This window comes from Pieris brassicae, chromosome 5 (genome assembly GCF_905147105.1).
Source record: "Pieris brassicae chromosome 5, ilPieBrab1.1, whole genome shotgun sequence".
NCBI classification, from domain to species: domain Eukaryota; kingdom Metazoa; phylum Arthropoda; class Insecta; order Lepidoptera; family Pieridae; genus Pieris; species Pieris brassicae.
Window position 1 is genome coordinate 11,141,747 of NC_059669.1, and position 11,710 is coordinate 11,153,456.

The 11,710-nt window shown below is 33.5% G+C and overlaps 1 protein-coding gene across 4 annotated transcripts in view; it reads right to left on the minus strand.

The window, feature by feature from the left end:
• Window positions 1-5,796, minus strand: part of LOC123709541 (broad-complex core protein isoforms 1/2/3/4/5) — a 37,765-nt gene extending 31,969 nt beyond the window's left edge. For all 4 annotated transcript variants that reach the window (XM_045660945.1, XM_045660944.1, XM_045660942.1 and 1 more), the window contains exon 1: window positions 5,713-5,796. The gene's annotated coding sequence lies outside the window, so the exon portion shown is untranslated. The remainder of the gene's footprint in view (window positions 1-5,712) is intronic.
• Window positions 5,797-11,710: the final 5,914 nt, after the last annotated feature.

Sequence of the window (11,710 nt, forward strand, 5' to 3'; positions counted from 1 at the left end):
AAACGTTGTGTTGAAAAACCTATTAAAACACAAATTATTTATGTTTTTGTGATCTTACAGATTGATATGCGAATGCAACATGACAGTATATTTCTGAATCAGGCTCAAATTTGACACAATTTTAATTATTTGCTTAAGTTAAAACCTACAATCTGATTATGTAAGTAAAAACCAAATCTTATCGTGTTATCGATAGCAACGTCACAACACTAACCTAGGGCAGGTCCACTTATCAAACGGGAGATTGCGAATATAAAAATATGTATGATAAGGCGCGCTGAATTAGTAGATTATGAATTAGAAAAAATTGGAGCACAGATGGTTATAGCAATACCCTACTATATGTCATATATGAAAACATCAAAAAAGTCGACGGCGTATCAGGCACAGAAGTCTGATCATTTGCTTGCCTATTAAATCCATTTAATCACGAAATTTGAAGAAATCTGAGCTTAAGACAAGGTTACTTTAACCTTTTTATTTTAATCTGTCTAAGTTGCCTGCTAATCTCTGTCAATATTTATTGTAATAAAAGATTTTTTTATAGAAGAGGGGGGGTCTCATCTGATGTTAAGGGCCATGGACACTCAATGACAGAGGGTTCAGTGCGCCAGCCTTTTACGTACGTTCTTTAAGGTACGTTCTTTTTTTAAGCATAAGTAAGTAAATTGTCTACTTCAAATTAATTATTGGTCAAGCCGACAACAATTTCTAAGTTATGAACCAGTAGGTACCATGAAACACACATGTCATCTAACAGCTAAATGTTAATAGATTAGACACCCGAATTCCGTTGAGAGATAAACGTTTAAAGGATGTTAAATTGGATTAGTTATGTAAAATATATGGAGTTATTACCTATTTTAATTCCCAAGCTAAACACGCTACAACCTTTTAGGTCTTGGCCTCAGATTTTTGCTTCGTGTTTGTTTTTCTCAATCGCACGAAGGATCAACCTGTGGTTGGCTAATCGTTTTTTGGGTCTAAGGCAGGATTTCCATTGGGACATTTGTCCTCCAACTGTGGGGCAAGTCACCAACATAAATAGACTCTAGCGACAACAGAACAAGATCCTAAAAGAAATTGCACGTACCATGGTATATAACCAACGACGAAGATCACGAACGCCTAGAAATAAGAACAATCTAAGAGGAAATCCGGAAACTCACCATAGAACAGCATGTGAGACGACTAAAACGTGAGAGAGAGAAGACCGCTAGTAGCTCTAAGCGGTAGATGCTTCCAAAGGGAAGCCATTCCATATGACAGCAGCGCAAAATAGATTCGCTCATACCCTTACGGCAAAACACGGAGACGAAAAACAACGGCTGTCTTCCTCATGTTTTCGCTCAGTGTACGAGCGAGTCTAAAAGCGCACATAGAATGTCCACATCTAGAGTTTACATAGTCTATGCTATATGTAAAGAAAAGTATTAGATTGAGAGAGCCGAACACCTGCGTCTCTTTTCGCACTTTTCTATGTTCATTTAATACCTTTTCTTTCCAATCTTTCTTGAAGCAACAATTAAAATTCTGAGCAATTTTTTAAATGTATTTTAGTATTTCTATCGTCTTATAAGTCTCATCGGTAAGGGTTTCTGTGAAACTGTTTTAGGGTATATCCGATGTTATAGTTTTATTTTGTTTCTGATATAGCGACATGTCTATATTCTAATAAATATTAGCCATATAAAATATATGCTGTTTTAAAATATACAACATAAATTAATAAATTTGCGTGAATTTGACCGTTATTCCGGAGGTGATAAGTGCAGGACAAAACTATTGTCACAAGTTTTATATACGATTATAAAGGACAAAGAAAAGTCTGCACCATTTTTATATGTATGTCTATTTCCGTGTGTGTTTGTCCTAAATTTGTGGTGCAATAGTAAATATACGTTATTGGAATTTGGCACTTTCATATTAAATATTTTCTGTTGCCTCGAATTTATTTGGTAATTGGCGGATGTCAAACGTAAACATTGCTAGGTATCAAATGCAATAAACAACTATAGGATACTGACGCATCTGTCATTTATTTGGTTTAATTAATTTCAGGAAAATAGAAAAATTACAGCTAAGAAAGACAAAACCTTTCGACTATATATTCGCTATTTAATTGTATTTTGTTTACCTTTGTACTGACTAAAAAATTGACGTAATAATAATAATAATAATAATATACTCAGAGGTCTACTTAATATAGGTCTAGAACCCCAGACCTCTCAACCCAGAGGTCACATGGTTCTTGTAGAGAAGTAATTTTATTTTATATGTCTGTAATACCCTTGTTTACTAAAGCATCGTGACAAACTCATGATTCAATTAGACACTTGGGCTGATCTAATATAAGGAAAATATTCATAGGAAAATATATAAGTATAGAATAGGATCCAGGAATCATCATCATATCATTTTTACCATCGGGCGTAACGCGAGGCGTGACTATATTATAAAGGCGGTAAGTACATCACATATATTTAACTCCAAGAAAGTCACCTTATGTGAAAGGCACGTCCAAATGAATGAAAAAAGCCAACACAGAAATTTTATTGTTCATTTCCAAAAACTATTGCCACACAATAGCATACGATTTTAATTCTTATTACTCATAAAATAAGGTCGCGAACTAATCATTCTTATTATTGGTTAATTCAAAGTTTACTAAGAAAGTGAGTCAGACAAATAAACAATGAGATCTCGTATGTCCAGTGGTAAGTATGAAGTACAATTTTAGACCCTAGAAATTTTAAGCAGTTACTTGCTGTATATCTTCATTGTTCGAAGTTTATATTGAAGCAGTTATGTAAAATGTATCCAATATAATTGAAAACATATAAAGAAGCTTGTCTGTATCTACCGAGGGTTTGAATACGACTGTGCATGTTGCACCACGATGTATTTAAAAATTGCGCCATGGCTATCAAACTACTTAATCATACTAGAGGTTATAGATCACTGCCGTGTATTGCTTTCAAGGGGATGGTGATTAAATGTTTAAAGGCAAGGTGCCTTTATAGCGCGGCCAAGTATTTAGACCTTAAGTTTGACAACAATTATTAATAACTTAACTGTTCTTATTATTATGACATTATAATAATTAATATGACATTTGCATGCCTATTTTAATATGGCGGTGATTGTGCAGTTTATAATTAATCAATATGAGAGTACAATTTTCTTTGCAAATAAATTATTTATTATTACTAGGGAACGAAGACAGGTTTTTTCAACAAGAAATTGTTGCAGTAGCGATAATTCCTAGATTGCTATATATGATGCATAGCAGCATAAAAACAATTGACATTTCAATAAAAAAAAGTGTTAACATAACTTTCTTATACGATGCTTACGGACGATATTCGTCTAAATCTATTGTGAAGTTATTCGTAAAACTGTTAGCGTATGCAAAATAAAACAATTAACCGGAGTTGTGCAATTGTCTTAGAATTGTAACAAAAGATGGACCACCGGCGCGCTTCTTATAATTTTATAACAAATATTGTAAACAGCATTATTTTTAGCCTAGCTTATCAGACCCTTCGAGCGCTTTGTTCCATTTCCGCAAAAAATATTAATATGATGCATACTATTGGTGGACAGCCTACCATAGGAAGGTTATCGGTCTTATAGCTCAAACCTAACAAAAAGACTACAAGATACTGCGGGACAGAAATTATGAAGAGTCGTCGTAAATGTAGCCTATTTTGAGAGATACTTCGTAAAATGGTAACGAAAAATTGTTGGGCCGCTATAATCGTTGTATCGTTCTCGATGGCATATTGTTGTATGAAATTCTATAAAAAAAGATATTTCTATGTTAGCCTACATAGTGGACTTAAGTTACCAGTATTATTCTTTCTACTTGGTAAGCCCAATAGATATTTTCTTGTTTAAGAAATAATTAAAAAAAATACAACTGAATTGTAGTTAAACTAAAAGTTGGTGAAAAAATACTCGTACATGTTTTTAAATGTGGTCTTCCGGCCGCATTTCTGTGTACGCGATAGACTCAAAAACAAACGGATTTTTATAAGATTTTCACTTATATATAGTGTGTTTCCTAAATAAGGTTTGATCGTATAATATCTTATGGTTTGATGTAAATTGACTGAAATATAAAAAGAAGTGAAAGAGGTCGAAGAAATCACACGTAAGCCAGACAAGCGAAAGCATGTATACTTGGATGACCTAATTGATTTTTGCCTTTGTACTAAATACATTTCAATAATATTCCAAAATGGTTTAGTTATAATATTAGTAATGATATGTTTTTTACGGAGTATCCTGTTTGGTTGAGTCTGTCTAGCATGATAGCGCGTACAGTCACACAAACAAGCGTCTACAAATTTTGCATAATATATTTATTTCGAATCTAAAAGCCGTTATATGTTTTTAAGTCTACAATTTCTATTTTTGTTTGCTTGAATTTTGAAAAATGTTGTTACCAAATATATATTATAAAAACGTATATCATGGAAAGTATTTTTTTTCTCGATTATACATTATTTGGTTACAGGAACTCTGAGGAAAACAGTATTGAACCGAAATAGGAACACTAAGTCTTTAATTAGCCCTTAGTGCAATAATTACTAAAATTAATGAGATGTAATAATTTTAGATAATTTAAAAAATTATTGCAGAAAAAATTTAATATAAAATATCAAGGTTGTTTTAAGATGTATCTTTTATGACTCAGGAGACTGGTTTTAAGACCCCGAGAAATAAAACATATGCTACATTTGAGGCCTCTGAATTTTAACATGCTTGGAAACCTAAATCCTCTAGGTTTAAACGTCATAAAGAATTTTGTGTAGTAATTTTTCATTTCGACTCATTTCAAAATGTTGACCACAGTTTTTCGTGAACTTTTAAAAGTTGATATTTTTCGGTTCGCGCTCAAACTTTTATTTCGAATATTTGAGAGGACGAAATTTCTATTTTGTTAAGGAAATTGTATGTACATTTTGTAGTCGTTTAGTAATTGTGGATAAATGTGACTCCTTCGCTTAAGCTAATTGCGCATATAGAAAAACGTACAGTGTTTAGAATATCGAACTTGAGGAATGAAATATTATACTGGATTTTTTAATAAGCTTTATTGTTATTTTAAATTCCAAATATACTCCAATATGATTTTAAGTATAAAACCTAAAATATATTTAGGTCAATTGGAATTACAATTTAAAGCTAAAGCAGACAGGTAAATGAAGGTTTTTCTAGAGAATTAAAGTTATTATAAAAAATGTAACAATTGAGTTTAAATCAAAAGTTTGTTTTAATATGTTTTAAGAGTATTCTAAACCTTGATAAACTTAATGTATTATCTATATATTTTCTAGTATTTTTTCAAGGCTTTACAATCTTATTATACACAGATAAAAATGTTAGAATCATGAAGCCATTTGAAAATCATCAATGTCACTGATAAAATTATCGGCAGATTATGTAATATTGTAATTATTAAAATAAGCAAACCAAATTGCGTATTTTATCTGCATAAATATTTTTTTTAAATTAATTTAAATAAAAAAAATACGCGTATTTTAAATTTCGAACTTACGCTTCCAAATTCAAATACCGAATTTTTTGTTCACTTATCTTAATTCTAAGTGTGTAACGCGTTGTCCTCGTTAAGGTTATCCGAAACACATTTGCAAAAATTACTATCATCAGATAAAACGTCACATGATTAAAAAAAAAACTCACCATAAACACAACACTTCACTAATAATTTTCATCACAACACTGGTGGTGTGATGCAGTGATCACCACTCGCTTGCCGGCCCGCGCCGACTAACTGATGAGCGCGTAAGCAAGCCGCAGGCGATGCCCCCCGCGCGCCGAAAACACCGCGAAAAATGGCGGGAGATTTTTGCGTAAAGGGGTGCGTTCAGGGCTGCCATTAAACAGATTTCAGGTAACCAAATTGGGGTAATACTTTAATATTTTTTTTAGTACCGAATCTAAATCGCGATATATACATATTTTACGATAAATAATCTTTTAGTCAACATTTTAATTAAGTATTTCGGTAAACCCATAGCGTATTAATGAAATAATTGAAAAACTGTTATTTGTAATTATCAACGTATCTGTGTGATTATTTATTATGTTTCTAAGTTATAGCGGTCCACTTAACAAATTTGAAATTTCGTAGTTAATAAAAAATACTACCCAACCCTATCTAGTGAGGTTCTATGCTAATCTGTATTTTTTTCCGGGGGGGATGCAATTAAAGCGCGTGCGTAGGGCTGCGATTAGAACGGAGACGGCCGGAATGAGTTTTTACTTTTTGCCTAGTCTGTAGATGTATCGATCCGATGTCTGCATTTTTGTTTTTGCTTGGCGCCGCTTTCTGTTTCCCTGCGATTATAATGTCATAAGCGATGATACTCTATGGGGGATTTTTCAGTGTTCGAAATTTAAACTGATAAAGTTTTTAAGTTGCGACCCTAGCGCCTTATTATGTTGAAAAATGCTTTTAATTTAGTATTTTACCTCATTTCCGAATACAAATTTATCTCAACCTTTTCAATGTTTACCTTCCTTATAGAATAGGAAATTTTATATACGAGGAAAGTATTTCTAATTAAGAATTTACAAATTAATATGTGTATTTACAGGAACTTTCGATAATTTCGATGGGCTGTGCGATTGTGTTCCAAAATCAAAATTGGAGGGAAATCAAAAGTTACGAAACAGTTTCTGAAAGACTTGTTTCCAAATTCAAATTTCGGAGTAGAGAATAGAAAACCAGTCTAGGACACAATACTTAGGGTCGTGCAACGGCGAGGACGCTGCAGGCTCGCGCGTGCAACTACGACGCTCACGTGCCCTCGCAATTAGCGAGGGTAGAAACAGGTCATATTTTGACAATTATAGATGAAGCCGTTATATTAGCTTTTAACGTGCTATTTAAAAATACATCGGATAAATAATTTTTAATTTATCTATGGCTTTCTTATGTAAAACTCTGGTGTAAATTCGAAAGCAAGATACTTTAATAAAGTTTTAATTATTTTATATAAAATTTGAGAAATTTGAAATTAAATTAAATTTTTAGAGATTTAACGTAATAAAAAAAAGAACTGAATATTTAACACGCTTTCTAAATTTTATATATTTACAGGTGTGACGTGAATTGTTTTAAAATTTAAAATAATATAAAAAAAACATTATTAATTACGATATAAATTTAAAATAATATATATTTTAAATCGTATTAAATAGTTTAGATTGTTTTCTTTTTAAGTTACTTCCGGTTATGTAAATGCGCTACAGATTTATTCATTTCCGTATTTCCGGAAACTTTTTCGAAATTCAAATTCTGACAGCTGCGAAGTAAAAAATTGAATACCTGAGAAAGTATAAGCCAGCTTACGAGATATTATTAGATAGTTTTATTTATATTATTGTTATTTTTCCATGGGGCAACGGTCAAAATTGCATAGTAATTTATGCAGTGTATTATATAGAGGTCCTGGCGATCTTGCAATCTAGCTACACCCTTCAAGTAGCCACTGCTTATTTACATTATAATACAAATAAGTTTTGACACTCGTTTACAATTATTATGCATACGCAATATTTATTTAATTAAATAAAAGTTTTTAAAATTAAAATACCTTAATTCTAAACTTACCTATTCCCTCTGCCGCTGAAGAGCTAAATGAAACAACAACAAAGTCACAATGTCCGAAACACAACAATAAACTTAACGTTCAAAAATAACACAAATTGCGACTAAATAGTTTGAAAGTTCGTGTCCAATAGGATCGAGTCTGTCACGCGCAACTCCACACGTGAACTTCACGTAAAGTTTCGACAACTTTACCGCGCGCTATTCCTAAACTAAAGCCGATTTTCTAAAAATAAAAACCAAAAAATTAATTGATGTTTTTTTTTTAACCGTTCACCCGTCCGGTCGGGTCCGGCTGGTCTGCAATATTAACACGAGCCGCGTCCACCTTTTGTAATGAAACGTTCACACATGCTTCCGCATTACCGTCCCGATGCCATCAATAATGAAGCCGGGCGGGAAAAAACAAAACGGGCCACCTCTCCCGGCGAGGCGCCCGCCGACACTACAGCCTCCTCGTCAAAGATCAGAATTGCATATCTGGGTTGCGTTAATGAGCGGGGGGGTGGGTGAAAGGGGGGTCGAAAAAGTGGCACCGCTCGCGCGCGAATATAAATTCATCGCCAAAAAATCATTACGCGGGGGGTGGTATTACGGGATTCGCTGCGCGAGTTCGTTCGTATAGTTTTTAAATCGGGCGCTCACTCGACGGCGCGGAGTCGGTCCGCGGAGCCGCTGCCTACTGCTACAAGATCGCGACGCCAGGCACACAACTATCACGCATGCACTACAAACTTTCAAGAACACGCCATGTGCCCGTTCCAAATACAAACTCAGATGACAACATACTTTTTTTTTCAGGCCTACGAAACACACTGGTCATTAATAAAGTAGGATGTAATTAAAAAAATATTTAGGTGAAACAAATTCAGGACTAACTATAATCTTACCCTATATAACCATAAAAAGTAGCAAAAGAATATTCCTAGGATACAAAGCTAGGTATCAGACGTAAAAATTACTTGCTATCTGCTTTTAAACGAGCAACATCAAGTCAAACAGCAAAGGAGTCATTGTCAGACGTCAATTCAAAATTGAGCGAAGAATCGTGTGAAAGGAGGTCGTATAGGTACTATGCAAATTCTTTTCGACGATCGTAATCAATTTGTGCGTACCAAGTACTTCCGCACACATGCGTGTAGTTAGGGGGTAGGGGGGGTGTCACTGTGTGCGACTCAAATTAAATCTAATACAAAATTGCGTTTTATGTTCGCGCTGTGTGATAGTGTGTGTAGGGGAGCACAATGCTAACTCAAGTACAATCACGGTCATTATTTTATATTAGTACTGTTTTATATTATGTAATGCAATTCTTTAGTTTAAAGTCTGCAAATATAATTAGAATACTTCATTGAGGAATTTTATATTATTTCAGTTCCAAGTTGCAAATTGTTTTTCAAATTACTACATACTATGAAAAATCACGCACTCTCTACATGAACAAGTACCAATTACAACTTCGTAGTAGACGTCCTATGCGCGTGAGTCGTAGAGAGAAGCTACGAATAGTCTACGAAATGGCAGCACTTATGAATGTAAAGTAATTTTTTATATAAGTTTCTTGATATCGTAATATTCCATTTACATTATAACTTATTAGTTACGTTACTTAAAATGTTATTTTTTATGTTACTTTTAGGTAATTCTCGGGCATTATGCTATGTATTAGTCACTGAATTAATTAAGTGAATCGACATACAGAGTACCCATATCTATATGTAGGTTTATCGAAATAAAATTTATTACACATAAATAAAACTACAAGACTGTTCCTTTTATATATAAGTGGTGCCAATACCGAAATCAGCATATACAACAACAAGTTATATACAATGTAATATGAGGCAAACTAGCAGGAGGCTCACCTGTTAAGCGATACCGATCCCCATGGACACTCACATTGCCAGAAGGCTCGCAAGTGCTTTGCCTTCCTTTTAAGTATTGGTACGCTCTTTTCCTGACCCTAAGTCGAATTGGTTAGGAAACACTTCAGTGGGCAGCTGGTTCCACAAGTGAATATAAACCAAATTAAAAAAATTAGCTAAAATTATAATGATCTACTAATATGCTTATTAAGTCACCGACTGTACTTTAAAACGCACACAAGCTTAATGTTAAAAATGAATTACCAACACAGCCCCCTGCCTCCCTGCTACTCATTTCGATGTTTTTGGGTTTTTGCGCAGAGCGGGAGCCCACCCACGGCCCTATGAAAATAGGATATATTTTTATGTTTTATTTGCCCGGAAGCCCGGCTTAGTTGCATGTTTATTAGAAGTTTTTATTAGTAGAAACAATACACGATGATTTGCGATGAATCCGGTACTAGTCACGGCATGTTTGTTTTTGATTAGCAAAACAATAAAATGGAAGACACAATAGTAAATATTAGTGGTCTGTTTGTAAAAGTAGCTTTTTTGTTTTACATATTTTAATACGCACTAACATGTTATTAAAACGGAAAATTTATATTTCACTTCTAGCTTTAAAAAGTCTATTTTAAATAAATATTTGTTGATGCAACTTATTTAAAATTTGATTTAGAATTGATATGTTAACAAATAACTCAAAGACTACTTTTATATTTTGTTAAAGCCCAAATTTCCGACAACATTGTCAAATTATCAGCATAAAAACGGAATATGTAATCTAGTTTTAACAAAAGGATATTGTATAGAATTGAACCTATATAAAAATTCAATGAAATAAGAATAGGAAACATATTGAGATAACTCAGGATCATCTTGTATCTTTTTGTTAACTCCCTGAGATTCGAATTCACGTCCTTAACGCAGCACAACATCAAATCAAACAGATCACATTAGAAAATGTAGGTATATAATTAATTTAATGAGGACGTAGTGACAATGATACGAAAGAATGCTTCTAAGGTGCTTTGGCGATGTAGAACGAATGAATGAGACGCGGCGTACAAGAATACACTAGGCAACAGTGAAGTCGGGTTGGCTAGGCCTTGTCGGACATATGTGGACCATATCCAGGATGTACTAGAGAAGGGACTAGTTAAACGTTCCCGTATGAAAGTAGTTGAATCGAGTCAGGTATATCATGGCCGTAGCAAGGAAGAAAGCGTGAATATATAAATCAAAATATTCCTTCTTCATATCTATATATAATACACCTAAAACGGTTGTGAGAGTAAAATAAACGCATACCCTATTGCGCTTATATAAGGATACGAATGAAAATGTATATGTTATTGAGAAAAAGCAGAAAGCTCCCCCCCAGTGTAAATTAATAAACAGTCACCCTCTAGGAAATGACGAAAAATTAACATTCCTTGCGTCTGCTTGTCTTCCGGAAAGTCTGGGACAGACATTTCTAACAATAAGTTACAAATTTCAATTCTATAGAGAACGAGAAAAGCTCCCTGGCCACTTTTAATAAAACAATCGACAAAGCAAACATTTTGACGTATGAATTCGTAATGATTATGTGTTTTCTGTAGCTTTAAGCTTTCGACAGAATAGGACTATATAATCTATGTAGATAAAATCGAGATATATAATCAAATATGACGCCTTGTAGAAGATAAACATGTTTTATTCTAGTAAAGCTGAGGACAGTATGTAATTCTAATTATATTATTTTTGTATCGCGCCGCGGATTCCGTCGTAGCATTCCCTGATACATTAAAAAAAATATACGAAAGCGTGCAAGTACAAACTATAACACATGATTTTTATAGGTATATAATATATTATGTTAGTCATACGACTGGAAAAGAAGATGCGTAATTTGCATAGTTGCGAAATATTTATATTAATTATTTTATTTCTGATACACAAAACTGGTCACGTTTTCATGAGATACCTGAGTAACAATAGCGTTTTAAACTTGAAGATCTGTCTATGACAAGTGAATAGGTTGACATGTCAGATAGGCCAAAATAAATGTTTGGTTAAAGACTTTTTTATAGAACATATTGAGAACTAATATAAATAGTAATCGGTACGCTCTTTTCTTGAAAGATCCTAAGTCAAATTAGTTCGGAACTACTTCGGTAGGCAGGTATTTCCACATGGCGATGCGCGGCAGAAACTA